The 25,464-nt window shown below is 42.4% G+C and overlaps 1 protein-coding gene across 7 annotated transcripts in view; it reads right to left on the bottom strand.

Annotated features, from left to right (window-relative positions):
* The window catches only part of RAI2 (retinoic acid induced 2), an 83,777-nt gene extending 59,228 nt beyond the window's left edge, over nucleotides 1-24,549 (bottom strand). For 2 of the 7 annotated variants that reach the window (XR_012160312.2, XR_012160311.2), the window contains exons 1-2: nucleotides 24,232-24,549; nucleotides 13,990-14,165 (exon numbers count right to left, since the gene is read on the bottom strand). The gene's annotated coding sequence lies outside the window, so the exon portion shown is untranslated. Of the gene's footprint in view, nucleotides 1-13,989; nucleotides 14,166-23,390; nucleotides 23,485-23,713; nucleotides 23,754-24,231 lie in introns of those variants that run through there. The other 5 variants (XM_073356433.2, XR_012160313.2, XM_073356423.2 and 2 more) reach the window with 5 other exon arrangements.
* Between the last annotated feature and the right edge of the window lie 915 nt (nucleotides 24,550-25,464).

Below are 25,464 nucleotides of genomic sequence, written 5' to 3'. Positions count from 1 at the left end.
CACTTGTATAATTAATTTTATATCAACAAAACTGACCTCTCTTTCCTTTTGTTAAGGCAGCCATGGTCCTGTTTTAATGGTATATAGGAAACAGATGGGATGAGAATAACTCCACTGGAGCAAAGATGAATTCATACGTTTTACTACCTGACTTTTCACATCACGAGTCAGATCCTCAGTTGATGTAAATCTGTGTAACTCTGACTCCACTGGAGCGAAGCTGATTTGCACCAGGTGAGGGTCTGGTTCCACATGATACATATTGTGCTCTTCAGTCACAATTTGGCACCTCTGCTGGGCTGAGTATTGGTAGGTGGAGAAGAGAACTACTACATGCCTCTGGTGTTTTACACTGACGTGAAAACATTGGCCATGCACAGCTATAAGCTTTCTGACAGGTATAACAAATCCCCCTGTTCTTTGGAATCACCTTTTTTCATTCTCAGTCTTTGGCTAGGAGGAGAGAGTGGCCCACAAACATGCATTACACAAACTCATCACAACAACTGACCTACCATTCAAAAGGATTCATTAATGTTTAAAGTCACACAAACAGTTTACTTTTCACAAAGGCACTGGAGCTGACAATTACTAATGCTATGTCTGGCGTTAACTTGCTGTGAATACCTCTCAGCAATAACAACTGATAACAAAGCTCAGAGCCTACACATAATTCTCATGTTTGTACATTAATTCCATTTTGAAGATTTCAGGATCCTCATCCTGAATCTACACAAGCATTTCAGCTCTAAGAGTCAAGTCAGCCAGACAGAATGGTGCCATGAAACTACAAACAACATAGGATGACTTATTACAATACACTACACTATTATTTCTAAATGCACTGACAGTAATATGCAGTGTGTAAAAATATACATTCATCATCAAGATGTTAGATACTAATTCCTGCAGCTTAATTTTCTTAAGGGCACCATGCCATTTTTCAATTAAGGCAGGATAATGTTATTAATCATAAAAAATTGCTGATGTGTAAAATTATGTTTCCTTCCGAGCTGTGCTCTCTGCTGTGGTTTTATTCCAGTTACTGAGAAATGTCCGTTACTGTACCTCTGAACTACTCTAACTTAGAGTTGGTAGCAAGATTTAAGCTACAGCATTCCTCAGTAAGCGTTAAATCCTGCTGCCAGCCTCTGCTATGAAGACGGGTGCAAATCTGTGGAAAACGTGCAAAGGAAAGATTCGGAGCACCTGATGCAGCCCTTCAGCCTCCAGTATCCTCATATCCACTGTACTTCCACCTCACTGAATGCAGGCTGAAATGAGTGAGCCTGTGGCTATGGGTACTAAGGGTGTATTGTCCATCCTGCTCCTCCCTCCCCCAGCCACAGGAAAAAGTACAATTTGTCATGTAGCAAAATGGCAACTTTCACTGGGGCTGGAGCCTGAGCTCTGGGACCCAGCAAGATGGGAGGACCCCACAGCCCTGGCTCCAACCCAAGCCCAAACATCTTCAATGCAATTAGTCCCGCAGACTGCGCTCCATCAGCCTGAGTCAGCTGACATGGGCCAGCCGCAGACGCCTTTTTGTAGTGAAGACATACCCAAAGAACTCAATCTATTTAGCTCAACAAACAAAAGGTTAGGGGGACTTCATTACAGACTATAAGTATCTACATGGGGAACAAATATTTAATAATGGGCTCTTCAATCTAGCAGACAAAGTTAGAATATGATCCAATGGCTGAAAGTCGAAGTTAGACAAATTCAGACTGGAAATAAGGAATAAATGTTTGACAGTGAGGATAATTAACCATTTCAATAATTTACCAAAGGACATGGTGGAGTCTCCACCACTGACTATTTTTACAGCAAGATTAGATGTTTTCTAAAAAATATGCTCTAAGAATTATTTTGGGGAAGTTCTGTGGCCAATGGGGGCTGTGGGAAGCGGCAGCCAGCACATCCCTTGTCCCGCGCCGCTTCCCGCAGCTCCCATTGACCTGGAGTGGCGAACCGCAGCCAGTGGGAGCTGCGATCAGCCGAACCTGCAAACACTGCAGGTAAACAAACCGTCCCGGCCCACCAGAGGATGTCCCTGATGGGCCGAGTGCCAAAGGTTGCCGATCCCTGAACTACATCATCACAGTGAACCCTGTTGGCGTTGGAATTTATCAATCTATGATCAATTGTTTAGACACATCCTGACCTCTGGAACTTTTCTCTGCCCATGTCCAGCAAGCCAAAAAAAAGGGGGGTAGAAAGTTTGAATTTCGTAATTTTTTAGCTGTGGGGCAAAAGAGTAGGTGTTTCTGACGCCCTTGGCAGTTTGATATTGTAGTAGAACTGGGGTTTTGCAGAGCAAAACCCAAATATAAGTTTCATCACGCTGGAAGAATTTACCCTCTGGCACACTCATTATTTCAAATATATAGCACCAGAAAAATGCTCAGTGCAGCTCATAGATGGAGATGGAGAATTTAGTGACAAACCCCTGACCTCCAATGCCAGCCCCAACCCACTGGCAACTTGCTCCAGCCTAGCGTCCAACCTCCTTCCCATCTACAGATTCTTTCCCTCCTGCACATGACCAGCACCAAGTGTAATCCAGCTCACCGACTCCCTGAAGGACCTTCCAGTCTCCCAGTTAACCAGTCCTCTCATCATCCAATCACAGTAATAACCTCCCTTGCAGCTCCTCATTTCCTCCTCACATGGAAACACTCCCAAAATTACTCCCATCTTACTACTCACGCCCATCATCTCATCACCCTTAACCTCCTACCTAGGAACAGCATCTTCTTATTCTTTCCCCACTGTCACCTAGCCCCACTCTCTGCTTCAGAACTCTTCTTCTGTTTGCCCCACTACCATCTGGTCCTATTTTGGCTCCCCTCATGGTTTTTAGTAATCTCCTGCTGTTCTTTCTTCTGAACCATCAGATGTGGTGGAGAGTTGCCCATATATCCTCAACTTCCTCCATTTTACTAAACTACTGCACAGGTGTAAATTGTGCATGCAGAGATGACTGTGATGCTGGCAGATCAGCTGCCAGCTCATGCCACGCTCCCTAGGCCTCACTGATCATTGACAAATGCATAGCTGGAAATCGGTCTGGCTCACCTGTGGGTTAGTATTGTTAAAATAGGTATTAGAGTTATAAGAATGTGTTTAGTGTTCAGATTTCACAGAATGCTTGTAGGGTGCTGTATGCATTAATCCTACCTATAATACTGTATCCCATGTTTTAAAGGTAATGTTTAAATGTTTGCTAAGCCTGTAAATCCCCCATAGTCAGGGGAGAAACATTATCAAGTGTGAAATACCAGTTCATCACAAGGGATGTTATCTTCTCCCCAAGGAAAGAAGACATCAGACAAACCACTGTGGACAAAAGACTTTGCTGACTGCTTTCCCCACATCAGTGAAGAGAGTATAAGCCCAGGCCCTTGTCCCATCACAGATTGAACACTGGGGGAAGGGAATAAAAATAAGGAGAATTTATTATTCTTATGCTGCTTGAACTCTGAGGGGCAAGGATTTCTACACATAGGCAAGGAGTTCCAAGCTGTTTGTCCTGGGTTAGTCCTAAAGGATATACAGAGTCTGCTTACTATAAAAGTTTATATTACCTTTTGAAACCTGACTGTAACTCATTCGTGTGTGTACACTTACTTGCTTTGACCTGGTAAATAACTCTTATTTCTTTTTCCTAGTTAATAAACTTTTAGTTTGTTACAGGATTGGCTACAAACATTGTCTTTGGTGTGAGATCTGAGTACAGTTGATCTGGGGTTAGTTAGTGGGAGTAATCTGACTACTATTGTGATTTTTGGTGTCAAGCAATCATCTACCACAACGTCAAGCTTGCCCGGGTGGCAAGATAGACGGGACTGACCAAGGAGATTGTCTATGACTCATTGATAAGACTGTTATGGTGCTTTAGGAGTTCACACTTATTACTGGGTTGGTGAAATCTAAGCACAGAACACACAACTAGTTTGGGGTTTTTGCCATTTTTCTTGACTGTCTGCCCAGAGGTTGGCACTCCTGGTCGTGAGCCATTCCAAACAGCAAAACAGACACCTCCAGATCTCCTGTCCTGAATGGGTTACTGCCTCTTGCTCTGGCTACTATACATGTAAGTTCTGGCCAGAGGAGCACTGTAAAAGCAAATAAAAATAATTAGAAATTGGGGTATTGACCCCACAAGCTTCACTCACATGAGTAACTCTGACTACCGTAAGAGTAGTTCCACTGAGATCAACAAGGAGTGTCCATATGGCTAAGAATTGTAGGACTGGGTTTGCGCATGTGCGTAGGTTGGTATCCTCACAGTAGTTGCTCTTGTGAAAAGGTAGGTAATGAACATAGCTGAAATAATGGTCAGATATATGCTGGGCTCTGCAGCAGGGACTTCCAATAATTCTTTATCTAGTGCTACTTATGGGTGCCCTTATTTACAGTCATTGTTAAAAACAACTGATTTGCAGAAGATACTGTATATATTGTTTGGAAACCTTCATACAAATTCAAAGTATGTGGGGTTAAAGCTAACAGGCTAGCTTTGTTTCACATGTCTGAAATCAAGTTCACTGCAATCAAATTCACAGCATAACTTTGGGTTTGTTTCATCACTTTCAGCGAATTCAGTCTCCGAAATATCACAATATGAAGCTTAACCAGTGATCTTTCCATTAAAGTTACTTCTTTTTTCACTCGGTGAGAAAAAGCTAGGAGCACAGAGAGGAGGGGAGGGAAATCCTGCTTGATGCTACCTAAAGCTTGGCGAGCATGCAATAAATTAATACTATACAGTGGATAAGAATAAAATAGTACGCCCTTCATAAACCCATTTCCAAATATCTTACAGTACATGTTCTATTGCTTATTTCCTAATTCTTCATCATGTGCTTTCTTCTAGAGAATAAAGAAATATATATATTTTATAATTCTGATATACAAAACCCATTAGGGAGCTACTTAAATCCACTCATTGCTGGGAAAATTAATCACCTTCTTTCTGTGTCAAACTGTATGTGGGAGAGTCAGAAGTTCAAGCAAAATGTCCATATTTAATATGATGTTTTAATGAATCTGCCTTTTTGTTTTATTTTATAATAAATACCCTTTAACCTCTCTGGAAGGCCTAAACATACAGAGTACTCACTGCAATTTTAGCTTCCTTTTTATTCCTTCTTCCTCAAGGTTTCCAGCTATGTTTCTCTGCAGGAGTCAAGTGTGGTTTTAATAAGGCAGAGTTTCTCAGTGCTTTTGATAGTGGTGAGGCAGTCACCTCTTTATTGACTTTCTGCAGTACTGCAGCTACATACAGTACAGACAATCCAGCTTTATGAGCATGAATTAGACAGGAAATTGACCTGGAAATTTCCAGTCTGCCTTGTTTGATGCACTGTTGTATTGCTTTTCAAACATGCACATGAAGAAAATGAGAGTGTTTTTCAAAAAATGCAGTTTTGTTGCTAACCCATAAAACTGCGGCAACAAAATATTTCTAAGAATGGTTTACAGAAGCCCTTTAAAGAATTTAACACATTTCAGCAAAATAAAACACAGATTTTGTGTACGAGACAAATTACTGTATGTTAAAGATTATTTTTTAAACATTCCAAATAATGTTGTACAAAAACCCATGAGGTTATTCACTGCTAAAATATGTACTTTCTCTATTAAACTAGCTACACTATATATTTTTTATACACTGTACAACAGCGCTCATGCACATGCACACATGTATACATGAAGGTGTAGAAAGAAAACACATAATGCTCTGAGGTCCTATAAAGTTTTTATTGCCACCTGCATGGATCAACTGTATTACTAAAGAGTGAATGCTCAAAAGTTACACATCTTCCCAATCAAGCATCACTGAAAACTTTATGCACTCCACACCGCATATGTTACTCATGATACTTATTTTGTTCATTTTATTTTGGTCCTTTTTATTATCCCCACCTACTGTTCTTAAATACTTTAGGAAGGGATAGTACAGTAGTTAAGTTCCTAGCCAGGGTCTTGGAAGACCTGTATTCAGTTTCCCACTCTGCCAAAGATTTCCTGCGTGACCGTAGGCAAGTCATTTAGGGTCAGATTTTTAAAGGTATTCAAGCACCTAATGATTCAGAAATTAATAGGAGATAGGTGCCTAGTGAGATTTTCAAAATCAATCATCTACATCTTTAGGCTCCTAAATAACTTTCAAATCTGGCCCTAAGTCTCTGTGTGCCTCATTTCACTATATGAAAAATGGGGATGACGACACTTCCCTACCTCACAGAGTACCTAAAATAGTTGCAATTGAAATAATGATGTCACATACACACAACATATTTTGTACATACCGGGTAATGGATATGGTCCTAAACACACAGTCAGCACCCCCCCCCCCCACAAAAAACACACACCTTAAAAAATTTTAATGGCAAAAAAGCTTCAAAACTCCTAATTGTCAGCTAAGGGGTAGACAGGAAATTCTGCTCTGAGGGAACACTAAACTAACATATCAAGATGCATATATTACCATAACACACATAAACAATATAACCACAGTAATATGCCACAGTTTTACTTCTCTCTGCTAATGTAAAGACCTCAGCAAAGTCAGATATAAAACTGTGTAGACAATAGGATTTGAATGTTTTGAGCAACACTCTTGCAGTTATTGCACTATTATCAGAACATAGGTCCTGATCCTGTAAAACATTGAGCACATTCTTAACATTAAGCATGTGCCTAAATTCTATTGACTTTAATGGGACATAAGCACATGCTTGAAGTAATGCATCCCCTCAAGTGCTTACTGAACAGAGATGCTTCCCTGATTAGGGCTTTAATGTCTATTAGCCCTTTGTTTTACAGTTATCTGGATATTGCGTCTTTCCCTCTCTAGGTACAGTACTAACCTAGTTACATGAGAACAGGGGTGGAGAACCCATGAGCCAGATCCAGCCCCTTGCTTAATTTCATCCAGTCCTCGGCGCCCCCACCACCATGGGGCTGGAGTCACAAGCACTGGCTCGCCCCGCTGCAGGGGAAGCCCTGAGCTCCGCCCCCTCCAGTGGGTGAGCACCTGCGATTGATATTTTCTGTGGGTCAAAGGCCCATGATAGAAAAAAGGTTCCCCATCCCTGCATTAGAAGATGATATTTGTTAGAGATATAAAGAGGAAGAAAAGAGAAAACTCGGGCAGACTTAAAAAACTAAATTTGCTATTTCAAGACTGTGAAAAATGGTGGTTGGACTATTTCATTTCATACCACAATCCCATTTTGAAGTGCTAAAGTTCCAGAATTTTCTTACACTAAATAAAAGTCAGTGGATGGCTGTTAGCTTCACAGTTATTAATTATACATTATAAAAGATTATTTCCCTCACTCACTAGTAAATGGGATTTTTGCCATATATATTATACATATTTCTGTATAACACAGAGTAGGAAAAATTCCAAACAACAAACTGTGAGACATAAGACTGATGCCTATATTACAAAGGATACTGGTGAAATCACAATCATCCAGAGAATGAAGTGTTCTTATACTGTACTCTTTGTATATTTAAAATACAGTTATAGCCCAAAAAGTGATTATGTAGAAACAGCACCTTCTTAAATCAACAGATTTTATTCTGCTTAGGTTTTTTTTTACCCCATCCATCATGGTAACTGAGCACCTCCCAGAATTAGGAAATTAAATAAGATGAATGTCCATCTTCCACCCTGCACATCTGTCCTGGAAACTGTATATGAAGTGAGTGAATTTTTGTTGTTGAGTAAATTAATCTATGCTCCCTTATATAGTGTCTCCTCACTACAATTCCCCACAGTGTGTCACTCACAACACCGCCAGCCTGCTAACCCAAACCAACTCAGACACTTCACAGGCTATGCATGTGTAGTGTGAATCTCGCATGTTTAGTTTGCTGTCAGAAATAGATGATTTTAATTCTCTAACATTGCAAAACCAAGGCGGTCTTGAGAAATGTCCCTGGATTTCTTTCTGCCTTGTGCATCAACTGATTTGTTAGCTACAAGCCCAATCCTGAGGTGCTGAAAAACCCTCAACTCACCTGAACTTCAAAAGGCACCAAGTGTGTTCGATATCTCACAGGATATATTTAATCAAACAAATTAATTTGTACTCACTGAACATATTTTAAACAGTCAAAACTATTAACAGTTTCTTATTTTAAAAAGTCCCTTCATTCATGACTTGTTTGAAATATCCAAAGAACAAAACAGCATTTTCTCTAGGTCTCCGACTATGGTGAGGGAGATATTCCTATCCTTTTCTGCATAGGTGCAGTCAAATGGTGTTCCAGGCTATGGGCCAAAACTTGCCCTCAGTCCATGTGTTCAATTCCCATTGGCATGAATAATAACTACACCATGGAGGGTAATAGTAAATGGGCATATACGTGCAAGCTGCTCAAACAGTACGTTCTGAATAATTAATTTTAAACTGTTGCACAGATAGAAAACATTATTGCTAATTTCTAACCAGCACAGAGGACTTTTCTCCTCCTGATGCAAGCGTGTGACTCACCGTAAAGTTAACTGAAGCCCGGGGTGTGTCTCAAAAGGATAATGGACCCCATAGAGCGTGTGTGTGTGTGTGAATACTGTACCTACAAAATGAAACCAAATTTCTAGAACGCTGTGTAGATGGTGCTTATATAACAGTCTTCAATATGACTTCCCTGAAAATATACAGTTCTATGTACTCATCTTTCCAGGGTTACAACTGAATAAAGGAGTTGATGAAAACATATTAATTAATGTTACGTGTATTTAACTATAAGTAAGTTATATTCAGTCTCCATGACACAGTTCCACATAATATTTTCTACAGATGATTTTTCATGGGATGTATAAGTACAAAACCCATTATTTAGGACCTGATTTGAATCTCAACTATATCAATGTAAACCTGGAGCTACTTCACTGAAGTCAATCAAATTACACTGGTTTAATACAGAGCTGTCATATCCTGCAACTGAAATCAGTAGGCCTATTTGAATGTAAAGTTCTTGTGAGTAAAGTGCTTGAAGGCTCAGAACTAGTGTTGCCAACCTCCAGGATTGCCCAGGAGTCTCCAGGAATTAAAGATTAATCTTTAATTGAAGATTATGTCACATGATGAAACCTCTAGGAATACATCCAACCACAACTGGCAAACCTACTCAGAGCCCAAGTGGAGCTCTACATGTTTAAAATCTATAGGTTTCTTTTTAAATCGCTAAAAATCTCCATCTCTCATTGAAGTCATCCCTTATCCCTGACTAGCTACTATTATAGAGAAATTAACTGTAAAATATTGGTAGTAGGTGGAAAGCAACTAACATAAGTCACGTTTCAATTAAAAGACATCAGACAAACCAAGAATAGTAGTAGGAATCTTTACTGAATAAGCAGAAAATGGTGGCTATTCTTCCCATTTACCCTGGCTATTTTGTTCTCCTTTTGCTATTTTAATTCTTACCATTAGATCCTCTTACTGGATGTAGTATGTACACAATGGAAATAGCAATACACACACACACATATACACCCCACCTCTCAAAGGGTCCAAGAACTGCAATTAACACATTAAGAAATAATAACTGCCAAGAGAGCAACCAATATAAACAGTGTGTAGCTAGCTGATGTAGCAAGAATTCTGTTTGGAAAGGGAGTATTCCTTGGGGAATAGAAAGCAGAAAGAAACAGAAACATCTCACAATATTGCCCTACTGTTTAGCTGAGGAACACTGGAATCCATTTGTACACTTATTTTTTTGTTTTGTTTTAATACCAATATTTACTACCAATACTTTAAACTAGAGCTGGCTGACCATTAAATACATTTACAAAAAAATTCAAAGTTGTTTTTCATTTTGAAGTATTAGAAACTGACCCGTTCTTTGCTATTTCAATTTTTTCTTCATTGTTTAAAAACAGAAAACATTGAAGTGTTTATCAATATTTTTGATTACTGAAAACCATTGACAATGTTTTGATCAAAAACTGGAAAAAGCCAATTGTCAAAGTTTGTCATTTAAGTTATTTTTCACCAAAAAATTTCCATTTTCAAAAAAGACTTCTTTAATTCAACTTTTTGGTTTGAAAAATTCAAACCAGCTCTACTTTAAACCCTACTCAAAATACCTTGTGTTAAACATAACCAATATTTTTGACAGAAAGATGAATGGGGAGGATTGAATCACTTGATCTTTTTCATTCTTGGTTCATGATCCCTTCCATCTTTTAATCCTGACTTCTGTCTTGAGGGGCGGATCCTCAGAGTGTGTAAATTGTGATTCCTCCATTTACTTCAATGAAGCTACGACAATCTACACCAATGGAAGATCTGCCCCTCAGTGTTTAGCCATCTGACCTTGTAACCACAAAAGGCAACAGCCTCTGTCTTCTTCAGGGGCCTGATCCAGTGCCTATTGAAGTAAATGGGAGAGCCTCCCACTGACTTAAACAGGTTTTGTCTGTGAAGAACAATTGACTGTCAACTGGGGTCTGACCCAAAACAAAACAGGGAAGTGGACCAACTTTCTTGAGCTGAGATTAATATCCCCTAGACTCTTCCAAATTAATATCCCCCTGACTCTTCAGAACCTGACATTGTCTCTTCCATGTAGTCATACTGAGCTCAGTTCACGAAAGGCGTAAGAATTATATATTTTATATTTTTCTAATTGCAGCAAATCATCAAATCCTGACTTTCATTTACATTTCAGAAGGAGCTCTATGAAATAGTTACTATAGTAATGATTATCAAATTTCAATTTTTTTAAAAAAAGACAGTTGATTTAAATATTTAACCAGTGGATTTAAATATTTATATTCTGGACCAGATCCTACCACTCTTACTCACACTGAGTAATACCTTACTCTAAAAGGAGTTCCACTGAAACTACTAAAGGGTGGCAAAATAACCCTTAGGAAATTGCTGGATTTCTATAAACCGGAAAGGGCCTGGGCCCGGAACCCTTTCTCAGGCGAGCAGTCCCATTGAAGTCAAAGGGAATAAGAAAGGCTACCATGCCTATAATTTGGATAATACTATATGGTTTAGTAATTTTAATGAACAAGAATCAGGGCCTGATCACGTTCCTTTGAAGGTCAACAGGAACTGTATTGACCTCAACAGCAGCAGCAGGAAGCCCTGCATTTTTTTTCACTGAAATTAAAAGCCAAGAGAATGACAATTGAAAAAATAAAATAATTTATAAAGCACCTTGCTCCAAGCACAATTCCCACTGAGAAGCTCTATATCAATGTAAAAGACAGCTAAAATATCATAATTATAAACACCTTCATAAAATTCCAATAAATCCAACCTAGCCAGAAAAAAGGAAGGAGGCGGCAATAAATATGGGGATAACAGTAGTCATGCTTAAAATACCTTTTGGGAGAGGGAAGTAAAATGCTTTTTAAAACTGAGGCAGATGCCTGTTATCCATTTGGTAAATCTGACTAGTATTTGAGAAACGTTCAATCATCCAGGATGGCTTGGGGCCTCTCTCTCTCGTCATTCAGAATATAAGCTTTCTCAGCTAATAACGTGGCACTTTGTAGAAACAGTATTACATTTATTTTTCAATTTTCTGGATTTTGTACCGAGTGCTGCTGTGTTCAAGTGAACTGAATAAAAGCATAAACTGCAAGTGCCATCTGGAGAACATTCTTTCAGCATGCTGAGTAATAGCAGCAGCTTGGGCACTACCTGCGATAAATAAATGTCATTAAAAAGAGTCAAAAATGGCTTGTTTCTATGTGATATAGCTGCAACAAAATGCATTTTACTTCACCCTGCAGCAGGGCGGTTTCCATCTTTATGACAAAAAAAAAAAAAAAATCTAAGGGTTTGTCTATATGGTGCAGAAATGCATACCATGGGAGTGTGATTTCTGAAGAGCATTAATGTGTTGTGCATTAATTGGCCCCAAGTAAACCCTGTTGGTGCATGCTAAATGTTCCCTAGTGGGCATTAAAATAGTGTTGTTGAAACAGTATAATGTTAAAGCACACTGTGACTAGAGCACCTTTACTGCGCACCAGCAGGGTTTACATGGACCAATTAATGCACAACATGTCAGCTCACTCTAGAACTCACTCCTATAGTGCACATTGCTCTACTGTATAGCGTATATAAGCCCTGAGTGTTTGTTTCACAACCATTTATGTTATCATCAATGTTATTAACAAAATGTCAATGCCGCAAGTTTCTGTACTCCAACAGCAATGCTGCCTGCCACTAAACTGAGCAATCCATACGCAATGGATTCAAAATCTCATGCCTCTTTACCCGGTTCTGCATGCCCAACATCACTCATGATGTCCTTAGATCTGCTAGCAAGAGTTGGAACAATTATTTGTGGGCTTTTTAAGCTGTCAATTTATCAGCTTGAAAAAACGTGATATAGTCTTTTTCACTCTAGTACCAAGCCTGTCCAGCCTCTCTTTTCCAGCAACAATAAAGAATAAGCTGGCTGTGGGGCTTAGTTGATGAGATATGAGTGGTCAGTGTGGTAGACTTCCATCCATCTTTTAGACCTTTGCCTGCTGGCTCAGGTTTAAGACATGCACCTCCCTCTTGTTAAGAAATTACTTCAGATTTTAACTTCTTAAGGGCAATTGTCAAAACTTGCACACAGGTGGACCCAGAGCACATTGAATGTAATGGGTGTCTTTCTATTGCTTTCCATGGGTTTTGGAGCAGGCACTTAGTCAGCAAAGATTAGTTGGCTAAGGATGAGAATCAGTAAAAGACAATGCAATTATTTTGATAATCAGCTACCCAGCCATAGCTGGTAAATCTTGATCCCATTGCCTTCCATTTCAAACTCACATTGCCTTCAATAGGACCAGTATTTGGCCCCTCACTTGGAAGGGAGGTGGTTCTGACCTGAGGAAAGTTACTGTAGTAAAATCAATGAGGTGGTGGTGGGGGCAGGACCATATCTGCTCTTTATACCTGTGTGACCCTTCAGTAACTAACAGTTGGTCAAAGGTAACAGAGCAGAATTTGACTCATACTCTCCAAAGCACCATGGGCACTCATCCCCCCCAGATCTACCCTTTTATGCAGAGTCTCCCCTGCTCTACATTCAGCTGCCTCCACTGCAGGTTTCCCCCTTGAACCTTCAAGTGGGCACTTCACACAATTAGGTTTCAGGTGGGCAGGGAGAGGGGGTGACATGGGAATTGGGGAGTCAGGGGCAAGTTCGGGAGTCTGAGCTGTCCAAGGGACACACATTGTCCATTTCCCTCTGGCCCCACAGACCTTATCTGAAAAACACAATACTGTACAGGAGGACTGGGCTCTCAGTCTGAAACACTGAACAAAAACATTTGCTTTTATCTTTTAAAAGTATTATTTATTTGTTTATTTTATTTATTTATTATTTACTTTCTATTAAAAAATAACTGATTTAAAACCAGTTTTGGATCTTCCCAACTTGACACATCATCTGCAGCATTCATGAAGTGAGGACATGTTTCCCTATAAAATACAGGGCAGAGGTAACTACCCCTCTCTGTGTGAGGTGACTCATATTCTCATGTTGGATGCCAGACCTTTGATGAAGCACCTTGTGTAGGAAGGAAAGATTTATTTGGTGGGATTTTAAGGTTTTTTTAAAAAAACTTTTGATTTATAGGTTTCGCCAAGCAATGGGAATGAAAATAAGTAACTTGTGAAGTTAGATGTTTATATAGCCCAAGACCCATACCTGCCACCAAGTGCCCAGTCCTCAAAGGAGGGGAGCATCATGAACTCCCAGGGCACTTGGCACATTTGCAGGGTCAGGTCCCTGCAATAACAGAGTGCAGCAGAAGTCCATGGGCACAGAAAATCCACAGATTCAGTTCTCACTCAGATGATGCTGAATTCTCCAAAAAATAAAACACTGACATTTTAAGAATTATATTATTATAAGCCTTGCTCATACCAGTAATCAGTAGCTATTCTCAGAGGGCATGTCTAAACTACAAACTTAAGTTGACTTAAATTGACATACAGCCACACGCAGTAATTACGGAGGTTTTCCATGTCCATGCTACCTTCCTTCTGTCGGTGGAGTCCTCACCAGAAGCACTTAAACTGACTTAAGAGGAGCAGTGTGGAGAGCTGAACGCATGGGCTCTCAGTTCCAGGTGGAGCTCCCCACTCCTTACTCTGTAGTGTAGACCAGGCCTAAGGACAGAAGTCAAAGGATTTACTCACTTTATATTTTGCTACTTGTATTGTACTACTGATAGCACCCACAATGCACCAGGATCTGTACAAACAAAGGAACCTACAGTTCTTTCCGTAAAGTATTTAGAATCTCAAACAGACAAAGGGCAGGAGAAATGAAAAAAAAAGGTTAGATTGCAGATTAGCCACATCTTCTTGAAGTACTTGAAAATAAATAATATTAGATATATTTATCTATCTGCTGTCACCCCTCAGTCTGTTCGCATGAGTAAGACTTTGCGGAATCAAAGGCTAAACTTCTTGGATATGAAGACAGGAGTGCACTGATTTAGCTAGGACCCTGTCTTGCTAAGCCTTACTCATGTGAATAAGATTTTGCTGGATCAGGCCCATAGTGAAATCTGTCTTGTTTTGTCTGCAGTCAAATTCAAACTATATACAGGAATAGAAATGTCACCTTTCCTACCCATCTCAATTTGGTATCCATTTTAAAGCTTACCTTTGACCTTTTAAATCGAATAATACACTTAAACGATTTATAAAAGCACCAAATCTCATTGAATCGTAATTATAAACAATTTGTGTTTATCTAAAATGCATGTTTTCCATTTTTAATTTTTCTAAATGTCAAATTTAACAGAAGGAAAGATACTTTTGGTTTTTTTAAAACATGTTAAATGTTTAAGCAGAGATACTGCCAGCATAACTAGCGCAATTTACTACAAACATCTTCTGTTCCATCATTCTCTATATAGTTAGACTCCTTTAAAGTGCCTAATAGAGAGTTGTCACAAATCAAATTGCACATAACGAGTATAGGAATTCAAAACCACAACATACTGGCCTGACTAAAAATACGTTGCCCAATGTGAAAACAGCCCCCACGTGTAACCACCTCATAACCTTTAACCTATCCTTTCAACAAGAGCCCAAAAGGGAAAAAATTAAGCCTTACGGTATCCCCGAAGGGAAACAAATCATACCAAAGGGAACAGTAAGTTCAGAACTGAAGAGCCCTAATGGAAATGCCCTGTCCCTTTTAAAGCAGGAGGCTGGTAGCTTTAGCACCTCAACTGATTGGAAGTACAGGGGCATCTCACCTGGAGAAAGGTAGTTCCTGAAGCACCAAGTCCCAACCATTTAAGGCTTTATACTACAAAACCAACACCTTCAATTCACCTGGAAACTAACTGGAAGCCAGAGCAGGTGTCACCCATACCAACATAACCACTACAGAGGGATAAAGAGCCATGATGCCACATAATAGTCTCAGCTACAGTTATCCACACACCTTTCTCACCTTTAGATTAGACAACTGCTTTGTGCTTTTTGATGGGACTACACATTAACACCATTTAGATCCTTCAGTAACTTAAGATAACACAGAATGGAGCTGTTTACTTATGAAGCAGTGCTTCGCATACATAGTATATTGCACCAGAGCCTGTAGCCTGTATTACAACAATCCTGGAGGGGCTGTCCACAGGCAGTGAACCAGGACTTCTGGATCAGGAACATGAGACACTGCTGCTTAAGCTAAAGGATCAAGGGCTAACTTCACAAAGACACTTAGGTTCTTTTAGGCACCTGGGGGGGGGGGGGGGGGGAAATCACAGGAACACACTGCAATTCACAAAGCCTGAGTTGGGTGCCTAGGCTCCCTATACAATGAACTGGGATAGATAGGTGCCTTAGACTGAAATTCACAAAAGCTGGCATACTAGGTGGAGAGCCTCCTAAGTTAGACCATGGAAGATGCCAATGAGAGGATGTATGCAACACCCCACCCCTCTCACAGAGTTAGGCATCTAAATCTGGGCTGCAGGGAGGTGCCTATTTCTGCCAGTGACTCAGCTGTGAACCCTCATCCACTGTGAATAAATAATGAAAGAATCATTGGGCCAAAGAGAAAGCAAGCATGAGGATGACTGTGTAGGCGGGTGGTTGGAGAACTAACCAGAGAGGTGGGAGAGCCAGGATCCACTCCCCTACTCCAATGACTTTTTAAAATTATTTACCCACAGTGGAAGAGCTTCAACAGAAGAGAGTGAGGGAGCCCACATCAGAATATCTCATAGCCCACTGGTTAGGGCACTCACCTGAGCAGTAACAGATCCCTCCCTATTCAAATCCCTTCTCCCTTTCAGGCAGAGGAAGGACTTGAACCAGGGGTCTCCCACCTCCCAGGTGAACACCCTTACCACCAGGCTAGAAGTCATGAAGGAAGGCCTTCTCTTTACTCTCCACCCTCCCACTTTGTGTAAGCTCACCTACAGGGACCCAATCTGGTAGACGAGCCCTGAGTCCACTCACCAGGTCAGAGCCTGCAGGCATGTCAGGCAGACGAACACCTATCTTCACCTGGTTTGTGAATTGCTCTGGGGCTCAGGCATCTGAACACCTGGGGCGGAGCACCAATGTGCATGCACAGAGGCAGAAACATAGGCACTTAGAGAACTTTTACTGCAAAAACTTAGGTACTAAGGGAGCTTAGGCACCTACAGTGTGCGGCAGCAGCAGAGCAGGGATTTTGTAAATACCACTAGGCCTGATTTTGGGAGTTAAGTGCCAAAAATCATGGCAGTTAGGCACCTAAATCCTTTTGTGAATCTAGCATCAACTGACCAGCAACTTGTCTGTTCAACTATAGAGGAAGAGTCCTCCCCTGAATAGTGATAAATAGCTATGCTCTGCAATTACTACTATCATCTTCTCTTTAAAACTCAGGAGAAAAAGGACTCTGCAGTTAGAAATACACAACAACAAGAAATTAGCAATGACTATCATTAAGGATTCAGAGGCTGAAAAAGAACAGTTGGAGCAATGCAGTTGGAGCGGCTTTTTAGAGTAAGCTGATTATTTTCTTGCCATTAATGAATTATTTTTCACAGGAATGTAGGACTTGCTTAGTGCACTCCTGCAAATAACCCAGATTTGCCAAGAAGAAGAATGCTCTGTCTACCATAGCATGTAAAAGTCATTGTCCTCCCAGCCATCATGTTAGCCACAGTGTTCATCTAACCTCTTTGTTATCATGTCACAATAGAAGCAGAAAAAACACTGAAAGCCTAAGTAAATTCTGATGTTTGACTCAAGATTGATCTTACCACTATCCTACAATAAGTGAATTCAGAGATTAAAGCTGGGATTTTTCAAAGGTGCCTAAATGAGTTAGGCACCCAACAGCCACTGAAACAGAGGTGGGGTTAACCACCTAACTCCCTTAGCAGTTCAAGATGAGATTTTCAAAAGACACTAAAAAGTAGGCTCAAAGACATAAGAATCCAAGTTGTAATTAAGAACCGATGGGCACCCCACAGTCACATGCCTCAGTAGAAGGCTGGTTTCCCATCAGAATTCGAATGAAAAGCTATAGGCATGACCAGTCCTGGAACTTGTCCATAGAACTCAACACGTGCCAGGGGGAAAAAAATCAAAACCTACTTGTTCAGCCGAAACAGCAATTAGCTCACCATTCCCAACTGTGGTTGCAGTTCTAGCCCAGCCCCCCTGAAAATGCTTCAGCAACTAATTTAAAGAAACTGAGGTTCATTGTGGAAGTGTCAATGAGATTAGGTTCACAAAGTTGATGGGCAGTTTATGCCATGGAGACTATAAGGGGCAATGAGAAAGAAAGCGTTAGGGGTGGGCAATGCTTGAGAGATTTGGGTTAGTTCTTGAAGACATTCAGCCTCCCATCGGATGTGTGACAGAAGAATTTTCCAAAAATTGTACCATATTAGTAACCACAGTCTGTGTTGAAAGAATTGTTCCTGAAGCAGCCTTTGAGGTTTGTATTCATAGAACACGAAATCAGAGAACAATATGTGATAGAGAGACTGTACTGATGTTTGTGGCACTGTTGCTAAGGCTCCCCAAGAGATCCAGCCAGACACAAGACAACATTAAAGCATGCCTCCACCGTCCCTGTTCACATCCATGAGCTATTATTTAAACACATACACCTAGTAATCTTATAATGCAGTCCTGTAAAATCATTCAGCTAAAACTACAAAATTACTCTCCAGTTTAGCAGATCTGATACACGAAACATTGCCTATGTGACAATGAAGGTATGGCGGGGATCGGTAAGGGTAGTAAGGTGTGTGTACACACACACACAAACATGGAAGATGGAAGGAAACCCAAAATTACTAAGCAAGATTACACTGTGAATGATATGGTTTCTTCACACATCTGATATATAGCATCTTTTCTGGTTGTCCTGCAAAAGGTGAGCAATTTGAAAATCTAAGCTGTAGGAATTGCTAAGGAAAATGAAGAAATGCTAATGACCAGCAAGAAGGAAGGTGCCTAGGACTTTGTGCCAAAGTTACATCCACCTTTTTGTGACCTAGACACTTTTGGAACAATTGCAGAATGGCATAAGGACTGAAAGAAAAAAAAGGTTTTTTTGTTTTTTTTTAAACTGAGTCTACAGAAGTTATAGCTGGTTTTCTGAGAGATGTTATGAAGTGTTCTACTGCATTTTTATTCTGGAGATGTAGGATCGGAAGGTGTGACCCAATGCAGTCTAATCCCAAAACAAAACAATTCACAGCTATCACTACACATTGTCAACTCAGTCCTTTCACCCAAAATAAGAAAGCAAACACCCCTGTAAATCATTTATCCATCACAGTTTTGTAACAAGAATTTTTGCCAGCTCCCATTTTGCTTCTCTCGCTCTCTTGTTCACTGCTCTACAAAACCACCATTTCAGTTCTCTAAGCATAGACTGGTAAGCACAAAGAGTTTGTACAGCTACAACATTTTGATTTTCTTCGTTTAATTTTTTTTAAATGCTCTCCAAAAGACACTAAGATTAGGACACTAGATACTGCATTTTCATTCTCTTATCGGAGCGAGATAGGTGGCTCCATTGTCTGCACAATGCAGTCCACAGCTCAGGCAAGCTAATGTCTAGTAGTGTTGTTTATCCTTTATTTTTTCAAAGATTTTTACTAGAATAACATTTTTTAAAGTTACCGTAATTTTTTCTAATAGGTAGCACTTATGTGACAAATGTGTACTTAGCGCTTGTAATTGTCACGTGATTTATGTAGAAGTAATTGGGGTTAAACTACAGGCTACATCAAACGCTTCATATTTGGCCCCATCCCTGGGAGTTGGAAACATCTGAAATAAATAAACCCATGTGTCACTTAAGAGGGTCTGGGCCTAATTACAATCATTTGTATGTTCATGGAAGCAAACTGCTACTTTAGCCTTCTGTCTTTAAGTCCAGAGCTAGCTTTTCTGCTCTTCTGGTACCCAAGTGAAAATATTACTCTTTCAGCAAGACTTCTGTTTTACTTTGACCAGCAAGGCAGCAACAACCTCCCTATCTCTGGCTCTTTTCCATGCTAAAATAAGAAGCCTGTTGTTATTCCAAGAGAGGTGCTTGCTTCCACCTCCATTCTCTGTTGATTTACAGAGATGACAGCATAGGAAACTCTCGAGGTACCAATTGTTGGCCACCTTTTTGTTACATTACTATTTATGATGTGCATTACAGTTATGCCTAGAAGCCCCAAACAAGATCAAGGTCTATTGTGCTAGGCATTTTATAAACACAGAGTGAGAGAGTCCCTGCCCTGAAAAGCTGATAAGCTTTCTGTGCCACAATTCCCTCACCCTTTGTCTGTTTTATCTATTTTGATTAAGTGACTTGCCCAATGCCACATAAGAACTTTGTGGTAGAGCCAGAAATTGAACCAAAATCTCCTGTGCCCCAGACCACAGGGTCAATCTTCTTCATTACATATGGACACACCTTTTCTACTGTAATCCATATTACTCTGAGCGCTAATCAAGCATGAGTTTCAAATGGCTGTTCACTGACGATTCTAGCCTCTTGAAGCTGCAACCTGCTCAGATCCACCCTCTTAACACGGATTCTATGCCTTCATCTAACCAGCTCCAATGACTTTATCCTAGAGACTCTACTTTTAATGCAATCCATGCAAGTTATAATACTTATCATTTGTGTTCTCGTTAGAAGGCAGTTTAATTGTCACCTGTGTTCTTTGTTATCTACAGTAGATAGAGTTAATTGTTTTTTCTGGACTAGGTAATTATGGCTTATGTGCCACTAGTGTCACAGTAGTGAGGTTTGGATGCACATCATCTTGGCTTTTTAAGAATATGTAAATATTTTACTAAAGAAGTTTTACATGAACCAAATGGTATTGTGCAGAGTCTGAGTGTCCTGGAAAAATCATAGTTCTGGAGGTTCTTGATGCAGTCAGACTCAGACAGATCTTTTTACTGGTGCTGTTTCAGAATTTTATATACATAAATGGAAGCTAAATGTCGCTCTAGCTTAATTTACTAGCATTTACCTCATGTTCAAATTTGGCTTCAGCCACATTGCAAGGTAAAAATGGGTTTAGAGTCAGAGTTCAAGGCCAGAAGAGACCATTAGATCATCTAGTCTGACCTCCAGTGTATCACAGGCCATCAACCCCACCCAGCACCCATACACTAAATCCAACAACCAAAATCAGACCAAAGTATTACAGCCCAGAGGAGACTACATTATTAAGTGCCACAGCCCGAGAATGGGAGGGACTGAAGTGTACCAGTGCCTGACACCCTCTCAATAGCAGGGAAATGATTAAGTGAGATATGCCCAGATAATCCTGGCAAGTGACCTGCATCCCAAGCTACAGAGGAAGGCAAAAAACAAACAAACCCCAAGGTCACTGATAACATGACTGGGGGCGGGGAGATTCCTTCCTGACCCCATATATGATGATCTGTTAGACCTGGAGCACGTCAGCAAGAACCAGCCAGCCAACCACCGGAGAGTGAATGCCTGGTGCCACCCCATCTCCCGTTGTGGCCATTTCTCATGCTTCAAAGAAAGGAGATTTAAAATAAAATAAAATAAAAAGAGCAGATTACATTGTGGGAGGCAAGGTTTTGCTCATTCAATGAGACCCCACAGGGAGCTTTGCTCTTACCATAAAAAACCACCACGAAATTGATCAGAGATTCTAAGGACAAAATATCAAGAGTGCTAGAAGTAATTAATGAACTGCACTGAGAGCGGTCTGTGGGAAAATGTGCATCGTATTTGCATCTTATTGGACCCGATCCCCAGGTATCTATTCAGCCCATAGTGTCTAGTTGCAGTCACTGCCACTGATGTCTCTCTTTCCAGGAGGAGAAGAGCTCCCCAAATTCATATATCAAATGAAAAGAAAAAGGAAGCATTCTGATTTTACTTCCTATATATCAGCGGCTGGGACAGGCCTCCCAGGGAGGCGTGGGAAAGGGGCAAGGGAGCTGTGTGCTTTTTGTTGGTTGGTTGGTTTTTTAAGAGCTCTGTCAACCCCAGGTGGCTGGAGCTCATGCAGAAGGGCCAATCATGCCTGGGAGGTGGGGATAAAGGGACAGCTGGAGCCCCGCCACCACAGAGTTGACAGCCAGAGCCCCGTTACCTGGGCTCGCCTCCTCCCCCCCACTGCCCTCAATCCCTCACTGGGAGGCAGCCCAGGCTCCAGCTCTCCTCCCTCCGCTCCTCCAATCCCTCACCTGAAGGTGGTGGGACTCCAACTACCAGCCCCCAGGGTGGTGGCAGCAGCACCAGCGCAGAAGTATTGGTGGCAATGGGGTGCTAAGTCTCCTGTGAAAAGTGCTGTGACAAATATCACTTTTCACACTGCCTCCCTTACTTCAGTGCCACTCCTGGCACTGCGCTGCCTTCAGAGCTGGGCACCCAGCCAGCAGCCACTGCTCTCCGCTCTGCCTTCAGAGCTGGGTGGCAGTATATATACTGTTGGGGTTGGGGCCATAAATGATTAAAGACACAAAAAAGGGGGGGCCGATCAAATAAGTTTGAGAACCACTGCCATATATAATTGTATTGCTGGGACTACTCCGGCGTTCTATATTATTTTAGTAATTAAACATGTTCTTGCCAGTTGCCAAAGGGAAAAATATATTGTTATTTTCAAATTTATTTTAAATCATTTCCCTAGAGAATAAGCTACATTAAAGAGGTAACAATGAAAAAGAGAAAATGTGATCTAAACAAATAAGGGTTAATACAGAAAAATCCAGGAATACTTCAGCAACCAAATGCTCTTTCCTCTCAAACTAATACATTAGAATTAAAATTACAGATTACAATTTACCTCACTGCATTTTTCTTGTATTTTAAGGAAGATTTTCTTCTAAAAAAATTTATTCATACTGAGACTAACCTGAGAAAACTAATGTAAACAACTGCAAAAAAAAAAAAAAAACCTAAGCAAAACCAGCCTTTTAAGAAAAGATGTTATCTATTTATCTCCATCACTGAACACTCAGACTCTGCACAATACCATTTGGTTCATGTAAAACTTCTTTAGTAAAATATTTACATATTCTTAAAAAGCCAAGATGATGTGCATCCAAACCTCACTCCTGTGACACTAGTGGCACATAACCCATAATTACCTAGTCCAGAAGAAACAATTACCTCCATCTACTGTAGATAACAAAGAACACAGGTGACAATTTATCTTCTTGGCAACCTTCTCTATGAATCTGAACAATGAGAAAGGAAGTGATGCAACTTTTGAACCATAAATCTTCCAAGTGTTTCACTACTGACTGTGAAAAATATCTACATAACACATTACTGCCAACCTTTAAATATACACAATATTTTTTTAATTTCTCTCTGGCTTTCATTTACTTCACTGATGCAAGTATTTGAACCACTGATAACTGGGAAGTGTTTGTTTATTGTAAAAATCGGACCACTTCATCTAAATTATGTCTCTCTCACACACATGCAAAGCTCTCCACTCCAGAACCGCAATAATTATTTTTAAAAGTTTTGTAAAGAGGCACTCTATGTACAGGTATATGCTCTTCCCCTTCCTTCAATGTTTACAAACCATCTCTCTCTTACTGTGTCCAAAATCCACTCCTGGGACCTCGACAATTGAAACACAAAGCAGCAGCTGTTTGGCAACATTTCTAACCCTAAAAAGCAACTGCGATGAGATTTCATTTCACTAAACATTCAGACCTCATTCAGTGCGATGTGACACAACAGTCATGGTTGACAACAAATGTATATGAAATCAACTCTTTCAGCTAGAAAAGCCACATCAGATGCAGGATTGGTTTGTGTTAGCCAATATTACTGAAAAGAGTTGTGGCTAGAAATGTAGCTAAGGCAAGAGAAATAATACCACAATTCTCTGTGTGTTTGCTTTATACCTGGGGGTCTTCATATCTTCCACGTTTTGATTATTTCCCAGAATCTCAGAATGTTTATTATAAGGCTCCCGAAGTGCATATCGCAGAGCCAATTCTGAGTGCTATAGCGCGCACGTAGTTAGGGTGCGGGGAGGTATTTTGCAAAACCCTTGAAAATACAAGTTCACAGCAAGCCCTGCTCCTTGGAGCCGCAGGGAGCAGACACCGCTTTTCAAATAAATAAATAAATAAATTAAATAAATAGAACAACCCAGTTCATTCTCCCAGCCACAAATCTAAGAGGAGACGGATGCCCCCAGCAAACAATCCCTCCCATCACCTACCAAAAGGCAATTTTAGCATTGTTCCGCTGGATGCAAATCAGCGCCAACAGCAGCGCAAACAGCCTCCTTCCTCCAGCACCAACCCCGTTCCCTTCACACCGCCCGGCTGCGCCAATCACCCAAAAAAACCCCACTCTGCTTCCGATCCCCCCGCCCCGTTTCCCCCTTGTCTGTGGCAAACCCCGCACCGCAGCCTCTCGGTGCCGGCGGCTGCCCGTGCCGGGGGCAGCCGGTCCAGCCCCGCCGCGGGCTTTGCAAGCCGCCGGCTTCCTCCTCCTCCTCCCCGGGCGGCTCCAGCGACCTGTCAGCCGGCTGCACCCCGCCTCCCGCCCCTCATGTCACCTTCCCACGGATGACCGTGCGGACTCGCCAGCTCCCGCTGGTAGCCGGATATATCCGGGGGAGGGGGCGGGGGCGGGGGTCACCCTTCAGCAACACCCCCCCCCCCCGCGCACACCCCCCGGCCGGGCAGGGTCCCTGCGCACCCCGCGCTCTCCCCACGGGGCTCCGCGGCTCACCTCCGGCTCTCCCGGCGGCTGCGGGCGGGAGCCCCTAGCCGGGCTCCATGGAGCGCGGCCGGTGTCACGCCGCCGCTGGACCGGGGGCGGGGAGGGCTGCGCCTGCTCTGGCCGGGCGGGGGGCGGGAGGCGGGAGGCGGGGGGGGGGGGTCCTGCGTCGCTGTCAGCCGCCGCCGCCCGACTGGCGTGGCCGAGCCACTCTACGTGCCGCGGCGCTGCCCGCGCGCCCTGTCCTCGCGGCTGGCTGGGGAGCCGCGTCTCTCGCTCCCCCCGCCCCGCCCCGCCCCACGCGAGGCTGGGGGTGGGGGGGGCAGCGGGTGGAGGAGTGTCACGTCTCCCTCCCCTCCCAAAATCGCTCGCTTGCCCGCCACGGCGCATGCCCGACGCGGGTGCGCCGGAGCCGCAGCGAGGCCCCCGGCGCCTTCTCCGCTCGCGGCTGGGGGCGCGCGGGGCTGCCTCTGCTCCCGGCTTCCAGCCGAGAAGGGCCCCGCGGCGGCCCCGTGTGCAGGGGGAAATGCCCGGGGCGGGAGGCGGAGGGTGGTGGGAGCAGGTGGAGAAGGGGGAGCAGGCGGGCTGATCGGGGCGTGAAGGGAAAGGCGGCGGCGGCGGCGGCGGGGGGGAAGGTGTAGAGAGGGTGGCGATAATCAGCGGGTGTGGGGGAAACTGGGGTGCTTGGGAGAGACGGGAGCGTGGGGGAAACTGGCGAGTGGGGGGATGGCGGGGGCCAGGAGCCCACGCGACAGGGGAAGCTGGGGCGTTACTGATCGCGGTGTTCGCCACCCCCTGCCCCGCACCCCCACTCCGCGTCTCTTTAGAGCTCGCTCTGGAGGTGCTGGGCCCCCTTCTGCAGCTGGATCTGCATGGAGGGGACCACGGCTTCCTCGCGGGGGCGCCAGTGGCTTCGGTTGGGGTCTGCTGCCCCCACGGATCCTGTTGTAAGAGGTGGCCCATAGTCAGCAACCGAATAAACACACTATGCACCTTGGAAAGGGTCACAGGATTTTTAACCCTAAGGTTTACAATACAATCCTGACAACCTCATAAACAGCTAGAGAAGGGGGAGGCCATAGGACCTCTCCCTTTCTAACAGGAGTGTTTTGGCCTATACCCCTGCACTTTGTGATCCCTCTGTTTTTCCTCTGTCCCATATTTGACCAGGCTCCCCTGCTTCTACAGTGTGCCCTCTCCCTACATTTTTTTACCTTGGTCCCTCGCTGTGGTTTTTATTTTGCA

Source organism: Lepidochelys kempii, chromosome 1 (genome assembly GCF_965140285.1).
Source record: "Lepidochelys kempii isolate rLepKem1 chromosome 1, rLepKem1.hap1, whole genome shotgun sequence".
NCBI classification, from domain to species: Eukaryota; Metazoa; Chordata; order Testudines; family Cheloniidae; genus Lepidochelys; species Lepidochelys kempii.
Note: the sequence above shows the minus strand (reverse complement) of the source record. Positions and strands in the feature narration are given on the sequence as shown.